Below are 16,184 nucleotides of genomic sequence, written 5' to 3'. Positions count from 1 at the left end.
GAGGAAGGCAAATGCAATGTTAGCATTCATTTCAAGAGGTCTAGAATACAAGAGCAAGGATGTAATGCTGAGGCTTTATAAGCCACTGGTGAGGCCCCACTTCGAGTATTGTGAACTGTTTTGGGCTCTTCATTGAAGAAAAGATATAGAAACATAGAAACATAGAAAATAGGTGCAGGAGTAGGCCATTCGGCCCTTTGAGGCTACACCGCCATTCGGTGTGATCATGGCTGATCATCCAACTCAGAACCCTGTACCTGCCTTCTCTCCATACCCCCGATCCCTTTAGCCACAAGGGCCGTAACTAACTCCCTCTTAAATATAGCCAATGAACTGGCCTCAACTGTTTCCTGCGGCAGAGAATTTCACAGATCCATTACTCTCTGTGTGAAGAAGTTTTTCCTCATCTCGGTCCTAAAAGGCTTCCCCTTTATCCTTAAACTGTGACCCCTCGTTCTGGACTTTCCCAACATCGGGAACAATCTTCCTGCAACTAGCCTTGGAGAGATGTGCTAGCATTGGAGAGAGTTCACAGGAGGTTCACAAGGATGATTCCAGGAATGAAGGTGTTATCATACGAGAAACGTTTGATAGCTCTGAGTCTGTACTCACCGGAATTTAGAAGGATGGCGGGGGGACCTCACTGAAACCTTTCAGAGGTTGAAAGGCCTAGACAGAGTAGATATGGAAAGGATGATTCCCATGGTGGGGGAGTCTAGGACAAGAGGGCACAGCCTCAAGATAGAGGGGCGTCCATTTAAAACAGAGATGCAGAGAAATTTCTTTAGCCAGAGGGTGGTGAATTTGCAGATATTGTTATGCCAGGCAGCTGTGAAGGCCAGCTCATTGGTTGTATTTAAGGCAGATATTGATAGTTCTTGATTGGACACAGCATCAAAGGTTACAGGGAGAAGGCCGGGGTGTGGGGCTGAGGGGGAAAAAGGATCAGCCATGTTTGAATGGCAGAGCAGACTCAATGAGCCAGATGGCCTAATTCTGCTCCTGTGTCTTATGGTCTCATGTTGGGCGATCTCAATCTCACCTCTTTGAAATAGAAGGCACAGCAGCGCCTCCACTTCCTGAGGAGATTGAAGCAAGTGAGGTTCCCCTTATCCCCCCGCCCCCATCTTAACTAGATTTTACAGAAGCACCAATGAGAGCATCCTGACAAGCTTCATCTCCATCTGGGACAGGAGCAGACAAACATCGGACCAGAAGTCCCTCCAAAGGATGGTGAGAACGGCCAAGAGATCATAGGAGTCTCCCTACCATCCATTGGGGACATCCATCAGGATGCTGCAGGCACAGGCCCTTAGTGTTATCAGGGATCCCAACCATCCAACCAATATCCTCTTTGACTTTCTATCATCAAGCAGGAGACTCTGATGCATAAAGACAAAAACGGTCAGGATGGGAAACAGCTTCTTTGCTCAGGCCCCTGCCGCATCGCATTAGAATTGTCACCGGATATTTGGTACTATACCCTACAATATTTAATTTATGCACTTTACTTGGTTTATCTATGTGTAAGTAGACTACCAATCTATGTCTGGTCTCACCAAAGTAGTGGAGCCTGCATCGGGCACATTCGCTGTGTTGAGCACCTCCATTCCACCTGGAAAAAAGTAGAATTTCCTTTTGGCCAACCACTTTAATTCTTATCTCCATTCCGTTTCCAACAAGTCCGTTTTTGGCCTCTTCTTCTACCATGATAAAGCCACTCTAAGGTTGAAAGGGCAGCACCTAGCCTCCAACCTGATGGCATGAGCATCGATTTCTCCAACTCACGGTAATTTTTCTCCCCCTTCCTCTTCCTTCTTCTTCAATTCCCCACTTAGGCCTCTTACTTCTTCTCATTATCTGCCTATCACCTCCCCCTCCCATACACCTCCTCCTTACCTTTCCTCCATGGTCCACTCTCCTCTTCTGTCAGGTTCCTTCTTCCCGTCCCGTTTTCCACCTGTTACTTCATTCCCCCTCTCCCACCCACCTGCCTTCACCTATCACCTTCTAGCTTGCCCTCCTTCCCCTCCGCCACCTTCCCATCCTGGCACTTCCTCCTTCCTTTCCAATTTTGATGAAGGGTCTTGGCCTGAAAGGTCCAATGTTTATTCATTTCCATACATGCTGTCTGACCTGCTGAGATGCTCCTGTGTGTTGCTCTGGATTTCCAGCATCTGCAGAATCTCTTGTGTTTATGAACTAAAACAACAACACGATACAGACCCTTCAGCCCATGATGTACCGATCTTTCAACCTACCCTAATACCAATCTAACATTTCCCTCCTACGTAGCTCATCACTTTGGGGTCAGACAGTAGTGTAGTGGTTAACACAACGCTTTACATTACAGGTGACCCAGGTTCAATTCCCGCCACTGACTGTAAGGAGTCTCTATGTTCTTCTCATGTTCAAGTGGATTTCTGCCAGGTGCTTCCGTTTCCGTTTCCTCCCACAATCCAAAGATGGTTGGTAGGTTAATCTGGTCATTGTAAATTGTCCCTTGATTAGGCTGGGATTAAATCGGGGTTTGCTAGATGACATGGCTTGAAAGGCCAGAGGGCCTATTCCACTCTGTATCTCAATAAATAAATAAAATGTTCTATTATTCATAGTCATAGTCATACTTTCTTGATCCCGGGGGAAATTGGTTTTCGTTACAGTTGCACCATAAATAATTAAATAGTAATAAAACCATAAATAGTTAAATAGTAATATGTAAATTATGCCAGGAAATAAGTCCAGGACCAGCCTATTGGCTCACGGTGTCTGACCCTCTAAGGGAGGAGTTGTAAAGTTTGATGGCCACAGGCAGGAATGACTTCCTATGACGCTCTGTGCTGCATCTCGGAGGAATGAGTCTCTGGCTGAATGTACTCCTGTGCCCAACCAGTCCACTATGTAGTGGATGGGAGACATTGTCCAAGATGGCATGCAACTTGGACAGCATCCTCTTTTCAGACACCACCATCAGAGAGTCCAGTTCCATCCCCACAACATCACTGGCCTTACGAATGAGTTTGTTGATTCTGTTGGTGTCTGCTACCCTCAGCCTGCTGCCCCAGCACACAACAGCAAACATGATCGCACTGGCCACCACAGACTCTTAGAACATCCTCAGCATCGTCCAGCAGATGTTAAAGGACCTCAGCCTCCTCAGAAAATAGAGACGGCACTGACCCTTCTTGTAGACAGCCTCAGTGTTCTTTGACCAGTCCAGTTTATTGTCAATTCATATCCCCAGGTATTTGTAATCCTCCACCATGTTCACACTGACCCCCTGGATGGAAACAGGGGTCGCCGGTACTTTAGCTCTCCTCAGGTCTACCACCAGCTCCTTAGTCTTTTTCACATTAAGCTGCAGATAATTCTGCTCACACCATGTGTCAAAGTTTCCTACTGTACCCCTGTACTCCCTTGCTGATGCATCCAACTATGGCAGAGTCATCAGAAAACTTCATGTGTTTTTCTATATGTTTCTTACACAAAATGCTGGAGGAACTTCGGAGATCAGGCAGCATCTATGCAGAGGAATAAACAGTAAACATTTTGGGCGAAAATCCTGTATCAAGACTTGGTCCAAAACGTCAACTGTTCATTTCTCTCCATAGATGTGTGTGTTGCCCTTGGCAGGTCAATTCATGCATTCCAAGACCTTTATTCTTGAGGGCTTCAAAGCTCAAAGTAAATTTATTATCAAAGTACATATACAAACCTGAGATTCATTTTCTTGCGGGCATTCATGGTAAATACAAATAAAGCAATAAAAAAAATAATAATAAAATGTAATAAATATCAATAACATGAAATGATGAGTTCTTGAAAGTGGGTCCATAGGTTATGGGAACAGTTCAGTGTTGGGGTGAATGAATTTGAAGTCGAACCAGAGCCTGATAGTTGAGGGGTAATAGCTGTTCCCGAACCTGGTGGTGTGGGCCCCGAGATCAAGAAATGTTCCATATAAATGCAACCCTTTTCTCCCAATTATCGGTCTTTTGCTCAAGGCAGCAGAAGGAGCATTGCACTTTCGAGTGCTGTAGGAATTGAAATGAGCCACAGATACAAACTTCGAAGGAAATGCAAGTCAGCCTCTGAGCTTAGGGCACCAGGGAGACACGACTGAAGTCAACACTGGGGAAAAAGAAGGAAAGATTGCCTTCGAGGGGAACTATATTTAGGGTGCAGGTGCAAAAAGGGACGACCCCCAAGTGGCTTACTTTGAAAACTTTCCAAGGCAGAGACATCCCTAGTGATTATCTCTGCCAGACTTTGCTGAACATAACCCATGGCAGAACAAAATGAATGAACAACGAAACTGTCATTACTTTTCTGTGATCTTTTGCTGTTGGTGATTAAAAAAATTAATGGCCGCATTAGACTCGATCAAGAAAGCTACGAGCAGTACATGCATAATTGGGCAAGCTTTGCATATTTAACAAATTAAGAGCTGTCACTTCCACATTGCTGTGTTGTTTCCCTGTAAGCCATTTTGTGAGGCTGACCAATTAGGTAAAGCTGGTGAAAATGGTTTATATTCATCAACTTGGCAGCATTATAGACTAAACAGCTTGCAATATCAAGCAGGCCTTTATAGATCAGAGATTCTGTGCTAATTTATTCAAAATTCTGCACTAAAAAGGCAATTCATGAGGTAAGTTTGAAAGATAATTTTCCTGTGCAGGTCTAAGTCAATTAAGAACCATCAGAACGGAAAGACACATACTGTGCACTCAGTGGTCACTTTATTATTTATTAATTAATTCATTTATTGAAATAGAATGCAGATTGGGCCTTTCCTGCACTTTGAGACACGCTGCCCAGCAATCCCTGATTTAATCTTAGCCTCATCATGGGACAATTTACAATGAATTGTGGGAGGAAACCAGAGCACCCGGAGGAAACCCAAGTGGTCACAGGAAGAACGTGCAAGCAGCGTACAGGCAGCGGTGGGAATTGAACCTAGGTCGTCTGTACTGTAAAGCGTTGTGCCAACCACTATGCTATCGTGCTGCCCAACCTGCACTTAGTCTATCTAATAAAGTGGCCACTGAGTGTATGTTCATGGTCTTCTGCTGCTGTAGCCCATCCACTTCACAGTTTGACATATTGGACATTCAGAGATGCCCTTCTGTTGTAACGCACGGTTATTTGACTTACGGTCATTTTCCTGTCAGCTTAAACCAGTCTGGCTGTTCTCCTTTGGCCTTTCTCTGTGGTTTTGACCCACAGAACCGTCGCTGACTGAGTGCTTTTTGTGTTTCTCTCTATTCTCTGTTATTTCTAGAGATTGTTGTGTAGGAAGATCCCAGGAGATCAGTAGTTTCTGATATATTCTAACTATCCCATCTGGCACCAGCAATCATTCCACGGTCAACGTCACAAAGATCACATTTCTTCCCTGTACTGATGTTTGAACTGAACCTCTTGACCACGTCTGCATGCTTTTATGCATTGAGTTGCTGCCACATGATTGGCTAATCAGATATTTACATTAACAAGCAAGTGTACGGGTGTACCTAATAGAGTGGCCACTGAGTGGATCTTCCTTGGGTTCTTAGAATCATAGAATTGACATACCCTAGAAGGATGCCACTCAACCCTTTGAGTCCATGCTGGCTCCTAGTAGGGTAGTGGAGCAAGCTGACTGGCCTTCCCCTCAACCCACCTTCTGTCCCCTTCTCTTCCAGTCACAATGAAGTGTCTTGCCCTAACTACCAACTGTTTATATCTGACCTGCTGAGTTCCTTCAGCATACTGAGAATGCAAAGCTTGTATGTGGCCTGTCAGAATAAGTGGTGAAGATAAAAATTGTAGGGAGCCTTGGTTTTCAAGAGATGTTGAGGCCTTGGTTAAGAGAAAAAAAAGGTGCTAAACAGGTATAGGCAAGTGGGAATAATGAGGTTCTTATGGAGTGCAAGAGAGCGCTTAAGAAAGAAATCAGGAAGGCTAAAATAAGGCATGAAGTTGCTCTAGCAGACAAGGTGAAGGAGAATCCTAAGGGATCCTACAGATATGTTAAGAACAGAAGGACAAATTGGTCTTCTGGAAGACCAGAATGGTAATCCATGTGTGGAATCAAAACAGATAGGGGAGATCTTAAATGCAATCTTTGCATCGTATTTACTTGGGGGACAGATATAGAGTCTATAGAAGTGAGGCAAAGTGGCATCAATTTCATGGACCCTGTACAGGTTACAGAGGAGGAGGTGTTTGTTATCCTGATGCAAATAAGGGTGGATAATTCCCTAAGGCCTCTGACAAGATGTTCCGTCAGACCCCATAGGAGGCAAGTGCAGAAATTGCCAGGGCCCGAGCAGAGATATTTAAACATCCTTAGTTGTTTCTGCTGTTTAAGAAAACTACTACGTCGACTTAGGCCTAGGGGGCCGGCGTCGGGTACAATGATGGAATCTCCACTTCTCCCTCTCCCTCATCACTGTGTTCAGTTCGTCTGCATTAGCTGCGCCGCTGTCTTCTAGGAGCATGTTGACCATAGTTCATAGCCCAGGGTTCATCCTCCTGTGCTTGGGCTCCCATATGATGACTAGGCTGGCAGGTAGCTCGGGGTGGCGTAGACAATGTCCCGCTAGTTGCAGTCTTCTCGCCTTGATTTTAGTGGTGAGCATCGGTAGGTAGTTATAGAGCTCAACGTTCGTCATGTGCTGTTGCCAACACATGTCAAGAGCCATCCGGAGCATTCGTGTATAGCAACCTTCTGGAGACCTTCGCATAGTCTTGGTGAGAGTCCACGTCTCGCATCCATACGTGAGAATAGACTCTATGACTGCTATGAAAATCCTCTTTTTAAGCCCTCTGGTCAGGTTCGACTTCCAGATTTCCTTCATGTTGTTCATAGCCCTCCACGCCAGCGCCTTCCGTATCTTTATGTCCTTCTCTGAACTCATCATTCTTGACCCAAGGTACTTGTAGTCAAAGACTTTCTTAATGGTATCATTCTTTACAGTCTTGAGAGTACCTTCATCGCAGTTAAACACCATGTACTCTGTCTTTTTAGTGTTTAGGTGAAGTCCAACTTTATTGCACTCAATTTCCACTTTTGTCAGTAGCTGCTGTGATTCCTCCATCTGGTCATAGAGCAGGACTATGTCACCTGCAGAATCGAGATCTGTGAACGTAACTTGTCTGACCCTTTCAGTTAAGAAAAGCTCTCAACAGAAACCAGGAAATTTTGGGTTGGTGAGTCTGACATCAGTTGTAGAAGGTATTCTATGGGATTTTATATATATAGTATTTGGATAGATATGGTCTGATTAAGGATAGTCAGCATGGCTTTGCGCATGGTAGGTCATGTCTAACCAATCATACAGAGTTTCTCAAGGAAGTTACCAGGAAAGTGGGTGAAAGCAAGGCAGTGGATATTGTCTACATGGACTTTAGTAAGACATTTGACAAGGTCCTGAATGGGAGGCTGGTCAGGAAGATTCAATCACTTAGCTTTCAGGATTTGGTGGTAAATTAAGTTAGATCTTGGCTTTGTGGGAGAAGCCAGAAAGTGTTTGTAGACCTTTGGTAATTATGATGATGATGACGATGATAGATGATCCCAAAGGACATTACAGTGTCACAGTAGAACTACAAGTGCACAGATATAAATATTAGAAGAGAATTAGAAAGAATAAAAAATAATTTACCACAAACAGTTTAACAGGAGGGGGTCATCACTTTTCCAGCTATAGGTTGACTCATTATGGAGCTAAAGGCCAAGGGTAAGATAGAGAGGAAGGAGTCTGATAGGAGAAGAGAGAGGACCACGGGAAAAAAGAAATGTTTGGCCACTAAGAAGTTCTGCTTTTGGCGGATAGAGCGGAGGTGCTTGATGAAGCAGTCACCCTAACTTACAACAGATCTCACCAATGTAAAAGAGGCTGTATCAGGAGCACAATAGATGATCCTAGCATTTATTTATTGTGTATTTTTATTATTGTGTTCTTTATTTTATTGTATTTTTTGTGCTGTATCAGAGTAACAATTATTTCATTCTCCTTTACACTTGAGTACTGGAAATGACATTAAACAATTTTGAATAATTATTAGTCAAAAATCAGAATCCGCAGCCAATATTTAGGAACAGCTATAACGAGCAGGGTTAATACATGGCCTGAAGCATTGCTGAGGATCAGGGAGGAGGCTATGTAACATCCACACCAGGACCAGCAGACTCAAAAACAGTTACTTTCCCCAAGCAGTAAGGCTGATCAACACCTCCACTCACCAACCTACTCAACTACCACCCCCCTCAACCACCATAACTTGACCATTTACAGTCTCTGATCCTATGTCCAGACAGTCCTGTGCCTAATCTATGTAAATAAGCTATTTATATACTTACATGTATATTGTTGTGTTCTTTATCTGATTGTATTTTTATTGTGCTATATGAGATCCAGAGTTGCAATTATTTTGTTCTCCTTTACACTTGTGTACTGGAAATGACATTAAACAATCTTGAAACTTGAATAAATTGGTTCCTGCTGTACCAACTTAACCTTGGCCCTGTTTTTGTCCCTTATATATGCAGGATGGATGGAGTCCATGGTGTTACAATGCCAGGGTTCAATTCCACTGCCATCTGTAAAGAGCTTGTATGTTCTCCCTGTGATCACGTGTGTTCCCTTTGGGTGATCTGGTTTCCTCCCACAGTCCAAAGACGTATGGGTTAGGAGGTTAGTTGGATATGTGGGTGTAATTGGGTTGCGTAGGTTCAGGAGGGCCTGTTCCCGGGTGGAATTTCTAAATAAATGAAGCATTCACTCAACCAATCAATCCTGGCCTGGCATAAGAACCAAGAACCACTGAGACATTTCTCTGTGGGGTACAAAAGCAGAGTATTTGCCTGTGTTGCTCGGGACAGTGGAGGACTGTGACTCAGTGCAGTTACCCAGTTCCCAGAGCGATTTTTAGAACCGGGTGCTCCACAACTCATGACAGCCTCTCAGTTCAGTGACAACAAGAGAGATCATCTCAACAGTGATGAACCCTAGAAATGGCTTTTGTCAGCTTCACCAAAGTGTTTGATTAGTCTGAGCAGGGGTGGTGAACTCAGGCTGCTGTAGAAAGTTGGCTACCTACTGAGGAGTTCGAGTCCAATGAGTGGAAGTCGGAGGCCCAGAGGTGGCCTGTACTGGGGATCAAAGTTCAACTTTTTAAACATACTTTACGTATATGGTTTCAATTTCGAAAATTTTTTGGGTTGAATCAATTTATTTTAGCAAGTCCTATTATATCTAATTTCTTTTTTCAACCCTCTATTATGGATCAAGCATATCCGGCTTGGAAAATTAAAGGTATAGTACGATTTTGTGATCTATTTTTGAATAATTGTTTCATGTCCTTTGAACAATTATCTAATAAATATAATTTGCCTAGATCTCATTTTTTTAAATATTTACAGGTTAGAAATTTTTTGAATACTGTTTCTCCTACCTTCCCGAATTTATATTCAATGGATATTTCGGAAAATATTTACGATTTAAATCCTTTTCAGAAAAGTGTAATAGCAATTATTTATAATACAATTATGAAAATATGTCCAGACGTATCTAATAAAGTTAAGACTGATTGGGAAAGGGAACTTAAGATTATTGTACCGATTGAAGAATGGGAAAAAATTCTTCAGTTAGTTAACTCATCCTCTATATGTGTTAAACATGCGTTGAAACAGCTTAAAGTAGTGCATAGGGCTCATATGTGTAAGGATAAACCAGCTCGTTATTATTCTCATATAAATCCTATATGCGATAGATGGCACTCTGAGATAGCTTCTTTAACTCATATGTTTTGGTCATGTCTGTTTTTGAAAAAACTATTGGAAAGATAATTTTGATACTATCTCAACTGTTTTGAATATTGATTTAAAACCTCACCCTATTACTGCAATTTTTGGGTTACCAGTAATAGAATCAAGTCCTTTAACCTCTTCAGCTCGTCAGATGATTGCATTTCTCACGTTAATGGCTAGGAGATCCATTTTGCTGAACTGGAAAGAGATTAATCCTCCCACCACATTTCATTGGTTCTCTCAAACTATGTTGCGTTTAAACTTGGAAAAAATTAGAAGTGTTATTTATGATCCCTCTATTAAATTGGAAAATATTTGGAGGCCATTTATTCAACATTTTCATATGATGTAATTTGACCTTTTCCAAGCTTATTCTATTTCATTTTAATATATATTGTGAGGAACGGAGTCAACGACATTAATGGTTCCTTTTTTTTTGATGTTACATAACAACCCATGTCTTTTTTTTCTTAGGTTAGTTGATTAACACTGTTTAGGTTAGTTTTTTGGGGGGGTATATTTTTATTTTTTTTTCCTTTTTCATATTTTTTTAGATTTTTTTTTGTATATTACATCTGTATCCTGTATGATTGGGATATTTAACACTCATGTGTCAACTGGGCTTATATTTAACTATGTTAACTATAACAATGTATTCGAAATAACTGTGTCAATATTATGGTATGTTTATTATTATGAAACTAAAAAAGATTGAAAAAGAAAAGAAAACAAAGTTCAACTTTCAAATTTATTTAATTTATTATCGAAGTAGTGTGGCGCGTGGCCAAGTGGTTAGGGCGTTGGACTAGCGATCTGAGGGTTGTGAGTTCTAGCCCCAGCTGAGGCAGCATGTTGTGTCCCTGAGCAAGGCATTTACACACACATTGCTCCAGTCCACCCAGCTGAAATTGGGTACCGGCAAAATGCTGGGGGTTAAGCTCACGATAGACTGGCGTCCTACCCAGGGGACAGTCTCGTACTCTCAGTCACTTCACGCCACGGAAACAAACATAAGCACCGGCCGATTGGGACTATAAGGCTCGTGACAGACTTTAATTTTATTATCAAAGTACACATATGTATAAGCTTGAGATTTGATTTCTTGCAGGCATTCTCAGTAAATACAAAAACACAGTAGAATCAATGAAACACTGCACCCATAAGACAGACTAGTACAGTGTGCAAAAGAAAACAAACAGCACAAATACGAAAAGGAAAAAAGCCTAATAATAAATAAGCAATAAATATTGAGAACATGAGATGAAGAGTCCCTAGAAGTAACTCCACAGGTTGTGCCAAATGTTTGGTGATGGGGCCAGTGAAGTTAACAGGTTCAAAAGCCTGATGGTAGAGGGATAAGAACTATTCCTGAACCTAGCCCTGTGGGCCCTGAGGCTTCTGTACCTTTGTCCTGATGGCAGCAATGAGACAAGAGCATGGCCTGGATGGTCTTTCCTGCAACAGCGCTCCATGCAGATGTGCTCAATGGTGGGGAGGGCTTTACCCATGATGGACTGGGCCATATCCATTCGCTTCTGTAGACATTTCTGTTCAAAGCTTTCTGAGGTTTCAAAGGTACATTTAATATCAGAGAAATGTATACAATATACATCCTGAAATGCTTTTTCTTCGCAACCATTCACGAAAACAGAGGAGTGGCCCCAAAAAATGAATGACAGTTAAATGTTAGAACCCCAACGTTCCCCCCCAGCTCTCCTCCCTCCCGCACATAAGCGGCAGCAAGCAACAATTCCCCTTCTTCCCACCGGCAAAAAAGAGCATAGGCACCCATCACTGAGAACTCAAGTGTGAGCAAAGCACCAGCAAAGACACAGACTTGCAGTTACCCCAAAGACTACATTGTTCACCCGGTATTCGACATACCACAGGCTCTTTCTCTCTCCCTAATAAGGGAGAAAGAGATGTCTCCGTTTCACAGCAAGGGGGGAGACATAACAAACAACTCGCTGGTTTACTATGTTAAAAGTATGTTGCGTTGCTTTTTCCGAGCTCTGTGCCCAAAGAACTTGGGTCTCTGGGCACACAGCCTTAGATCTTCCATCTCCCACGACACACCGGGTTTCTGCTCAGACACAGACCTTCAATTCCAACTCTACCCACCGCTGTCTTCAGGGCCATGAAAACTTGGTCCCCCAAAGGCGCGTGGAGCTCTTGGGCTGGGACCTTAGCATGCCGAACAACGGCCAGTCATGAAACCCTGAGAGCAGGTCCCATCCTCGCAAAGAACCGTAGTACCGTAGTCAGCGTGTAACTCCAGGTCAGGGTCTTCAAAAGAACCCCAAAAGGGAAAAATAGAGATATTAAAGATGGAAATAGAGCTGTTTCCGAAGATGCAAGCAAAGGAGTGGCCGTTAGGCGCCATTAACCCTCCAGAGCTCTGCCTTCAAAGACATTAGTGTTTCCAGACCAGGCCATGAAGGAACCAGTCAATATCCTCTGCACTGCACATCTATAAAAGTTTGCCAAAGTTTTAGATGGCATGCCAAATCCTTGCAAATTTCTAAAAAAGTAGAGGCGCTGCTGTGCCTTCTTTGTAATAGCAATTATGTGCAGGTCCCAGGACTGATTAACACCGAGGAATTTAAAGTTTCTGACTCTCTCTACCTCTGATCTCCCGATGAGGACTGACTCACGGACCTCTGGTTTCCTCCTCCTGAAGTTAGTAATCAGCTCCTTGGTTTTACTGATAGAGAGTGGGAGGTTGTTGTTGTGACGCCACTCAGTCAGATTTTCAATCTCCTTCATATTAGTCACCGCCTGTCATTTGACCAACAACAGTGGTATCATCAGCAAACTTAAATATGGCATTGGAGGTGTGTTTAGTTCCATAATTTTGAGTACAAAGCAAGCAAAGCAGAGAGCTAAGCACACAGACTTGTGATACACCTGTGCTAAGGGAAATTGTGGAGGAGATGTTGTTGCCAATCTGAACTGACTGGCATCTGCAAGTGAGGAAATCAAGGATCCAGTTGCACAAGGAGGTATTGAGGCTTAGGTTATGAGGCTTATTGATTAGTTTTGAGAGGATGATAGTACTGAATGTGAGTTGTAGCCAATAAAGAGCATCTTCACTGTCCTAATGTTTCAGGATTGAGTGAAGAGCCAGTGAAATGGCATCTGCTCTTGACCTGTTGTGATGGTAGGCAAACTGGAGCCAATCCAAGATGCTTCTCAGGTAGGAGTTGATATGTTTCATCAACAATCTTTCAAAGCACTTAATCACAGTGGATGTAGTGCCACAGGATGATAGTCAGTGAGGCAGGTGACGACATTCTTCTCAGTCTCCTGTATAATTGAAGCCTGCTTGAAGCAGATAGGTACCTCTGACTGCTGAAGAGAAAGGCTAAGAATATTGGTGAATACTCCAGTCAGTTGATCTGCAAAGGTCTTTAGTACTCGGTCAGGTGTCCCATCTGGGCCAACTGCTTTTTGTGGGTTAACCTTCCTGAAGGCTGCTTTCTTAGGCTGCTTTATTGTTGTTGGAGTGTGTGTGTGTGTGTGTGTGTGTATATGTGCATATGTGAGTGTATGAATGTGTGTGTGTGTGTGTTTGTGTCTGTGTGTGGGTGTGTGCATGTGTGAGTGTCTGTGAGTATGTGCATGTGATTGTGAGTATGTGTGTGTGTATGTGTTGATGTCTGTATGAGGGTGCGGGTGTGTGCACGTGTGTGTGTGTGTGTGTGTGTGTGTGTGTATGAGTGTGTGTGTGTTTGTGAGCGTGTGTTAGAGAGAGAGAGAGAGAGAGAGAGAGGTGGTGTGTGTGTCTGAGTGTATGTGTGAATGTCTGTGAGTGTGAGTCAGTTCAGTAAGTGGGTAGGAATGGGGCTTGATTTGTTGTTGTTGTTCTGTGGTTGTTTCTGTTTTGGCACCAGAATGTGGGGTGACACTTTCGGGCTGCCCCCAGCACATCCTTAGCTTGTGTTGGTTATTAAAACAAAGTGACACATTTAACTGTCTATTTTATCATACGTGATGGATAAATGAATCTGAATTTGAATCCTAATCTTATTCCTTCCCTGACCACATGAACAGGAGTAAGGATGTGGCCTACAAATTAGAAAGGGAGATAGAAAACGCATGCCGATGGGGCAATGGGGGACTGTAATTGGGAAAATCAGGTGGAAGCTGGATTACAGGAGGGGGATTTCTAGAATACCTACAAGATGGCTTCTTAGAACAGCTCATGGTTGAGCCTACTAGAGGATTAGCTAGTCTGGATTGGGCGTTGTGCAATGAACCAGAATTGATTAGAGAGCTTAAGGTAAAAGTATCCTTAGGGGACAATGATCATAATATTATCAAGTTCACCCTAAAATTTGAAAAAGAGAAGCTAAAGTCAGATGTATCTGTATTACAGTGGAGTAAAGGGAATTACAGAGCCATGAAAGAGGATTTGACCAGAATTGATAGGAAAACAAGGCATGGCACTGTTGATCATGCCCCATGCAAGGCTTACTGAGAAAGTAAGGAGGCATGGGATCCAAGGGGACATTGCTTTGTAGATCCAGAACTGGCTTGCCCACTGAAGGCAAAGAGTGGTTGTAGATGGATCATATTCTATATGGAGGTCGGTGACCAGTGTTGTGCCTCAGGGATCTGTTCTGGAACCCATACTCTTTGTGATTTTTATAAATAACCTGGATGAGGAAGTGGAGGGATGGGTTAGTAAGTTTGCTGATGACACAAAGGATGGAGGTGTTGTGGATAGTGTGGAGGGCTGTTAGAAGTTACAGCGGGACATCGATAGGATGCAAAACTGGGCTGAGAAGTGGCAGATGGAGTTCAAGCCAGATAAGTGTAAAGTGGTTCATTTTGGTAGGTCAAATATGATGGCAGAATATACGTTTGTAGTATTAATGGTAAGACTCTTAGCAGTGTGGAAGATCAGAGGGATCTTGGGGTTCGAGTCCACAGGACGCTCAAAGCAGCTGCGCAGGTTGACTCTGTGGTTAAGAAGGTATACAGTGTATTGGCCTTCATCAATCGTGGAATTGAATTTAGGAGCTGAGAGGTAATGTTGCATCTATATAGGACCCTGGTCAGTCCCCACTTGGAGTACTGTGCTCATTTCTAGTCACCTCACTACAGGAAGGATGTGGAACCCATAGAAAGGGTGTAGAGGAGATTTACAAGGGTGTTGCCTGGATTGGGGAGCACGCCTTATGAAAACAGGCTGAGTGAACTCGGCCTTTTCTCCTTGGAGTGACGGAAGAAGAGAGGTGACCTGATGGAGGTATACAAGATGATGAAAGGCATTGATCGTGTGGATAGTCAGAGGCTTTTTCCCAGGGCTGAAGTGGTTGCCAGAAGAGGACACAGGTTTAAGGTGCTGGGGAGTAGGTACAGAGGAGATCTCAGGGGTAAGTTTTTTATGCAGAGTGGTGCTGGCAATGGTGGTGGAGGCGAATACGATAGGGTATTTTAAGAGACTTTTGGATAGGTACATGGAGCTTAGAAAAATTGAGAGCTGTGAGTAAGCCTAGTAATTTCTAAGGTGGGGACATGTTCGGCACAACTTTGTGGGCCGAAGGGCCTGTATTGTATTGTAGGTTTTCTATGTTTCTATGTTTCTATGAAAAGAATGATGGCAGAGCATCAACGGCTGGAATTTCTGGAAGCAATTTGGAAGGCACTGGCTATATAACCCAAAGAGGAAGAAGTATTCTAAAGGCAAGACGACACAACCATGGCTAACAAGAGAAGTCAAAGTCAATATAAAAGCCAAAGAGAGATTATATAAAGAGTGGACTATTTTCTAAGTGGAGAGAAAATACAAAAAGCAGTGGTGCAAAAGGATTTGTGAGCCCTTGTGCAGAATTCCCTAAAGGTGAATTTGCAGGTTGGGTCTGTGGTGATGAAGGCAAATGCAATGTTAGCATTCATTTCAAGAGGACTAGAATATAAAAGCAAGGATGTAATGCTGAAACTTTATAAAGCACTGATGAGGCCTCATTTGGAGTATTGTGAGCAGGTTTGGGCCCCTTATCTTAGAAAGGTGCTGAAACTGGAGAGGGTTCAAAGAAGGTTCACGAAAATAATTCCGGGATTGAATGGCTAGTCATATTAAGAGTGTTTGATGGCTCTGGGCCTGTATTTACTAGAATTCAGAAGGATGAAGGATGACTACATTGAAGCCTACCAAATGGTGAAAGGCCTTGAGAGAGTGGATGTTTCCTATCGTGGGAGAGCCTGAGGCCAGATGACGCAGCCTCAGAATAGAGGGTCTCCCTTTAGAATGGAGATGAGTCGGAATTTCTTTAGCGAGAGAGTGATGAATCTGTGGAATTCTTTGCCAGAGGCAGCTGTGGAGGACAAATTTTTATGTATTTTTACGGCAGAGGTTCATAGGTCCTTGATTGGTCAG

The sequence above is a fragment of the Mobula hypostoma genome, chromosome 12 (genome assembly GCF_963921235.1).
Source record: "Mobula hypostoma chromosome 12, sMobHyp1.1, whole genome shotgun sequence".
Classification (NCBI taxonomy): Eukaryota; Metazoa; Chordata; class Chondrichthyes; order Myliobatiformes; family Myliobatidae; genus Mobula; species Mobula hypostoma.
Note: the sequence above shows the minus strand (reverse complement) of the source record.